The sequence below is a fragment of the Populus euphratica genome, unplaced genomic scaffold (genome assembly GCF_000495115.2).
Source record: "Populus euphratica unplaced genomic scaffold, PopEup_1.0 scaffold412.1, whole genome shotgun sequence".
Classification (NCBI taxonomy): Eukaryota; Viridiplantae; Streptophyta; class Magnoliopsida; order Malpighiales; family Salicaceae; genus Populus; species Populus euphratica.
Window position 1 is genome coordinate 76,989 of NW_011500301.1, and position 1,282 is coordinate 78,270.

Consider the following 1,282-nt stretch of genomic DNA (forward strand, 5'->3'; position numbering starts at 1 on the left):
TGTGGGTATAACAAAAAAAAAAGAAAAAAAAAGAATTTTTTTATATATTTTTTTATGATAAAATTGCAAAGATTAAAGAAGAGTTTAATATTTTGATTGGATCACGGTCTAGAATTATAAATTTGAAATTTGTACGGAAGTTGTATTTTTAAAATCTGATGAAAAGATAAAATTTTTAAAACTTCTTTAACACATCACAACCACGAAGCAGCTTACCTTACGTAAGGTGTGTTAGGGGTACTAATATCTTTCCTAACCACAACTAATCCCTTATCTATGAATCTCTGCTAAGATCATTATACTCGGGTTCCCTATTAACCCGCAATTAAACACTAGATCATTATACCCGGGTTCCCTAGTAACCCGTAATTAAACACTAGGTGGTGACTTTTAACGAATCCAACAAGATCAAATCAAACATAATAAGAAAAAAAGCGCCAGCTGACACCGCGTGGATTTTTGACGTGTGACAAGATGGCGACTTCATTGGGGAAGGTACTATTTCTGACAATATTGGACTAAGCTTTGTGTATTTGATGTGTTTAAGCTTTTGCATTTTTATCTTGTTTTATTTTTATTTTATCCATGCATTTTTAGAATTGTTACATGCATCACTTGTATTTATTTTTGAAAGCACACATAAGCTTCTAAGTTAGGTGGGGAGTAGCAGTCTGCCTCATGACTTTCAGTCGAGGTTCAGATTTGTGAGACATCCAACTATGAACTGAGTGTTTACTTGGTAATGGCGGTCACACTGTGCCCAAACCATTCTTTGTAAACCCCTATACTACCTTTACGTGAGGTGGTCACTAGATAGTTCATAGACCCTTTTAAGACTAGGTAGAAAGCCTACCTATATTCACATAATGAACAGAACCTGTCCTTAAGTTGTATGTGCTATCATTTATTTGCATCGGGACGAACCCTTTTGGAAGCATCTTGAACTCAAGATTTGTAGGTGACAGAATGATCGTCACTCTGAAAATTTTCATTGTAAAGTTTAGGTAAGAATCAAGATTTTTGTTTTATTATACAAGAATTTCGGTCATATGTCACTGACACGATTAAAAGATTGATGTCTTTTCTCAAATGTAGGAGTGTCGAAGCAATAAATAACCCGGCAAGACTAGGGTCGAACCATAGGGAGGTTAATTGTACAAATTATAAACAACAATTATAAACAACAACAATAGTAACAACAACAACAACAATAATAATAGTAGCAATAATAATACTAATAATACTAGTAGTAGTAGTAGTAGTAATAATAATAATAATAATA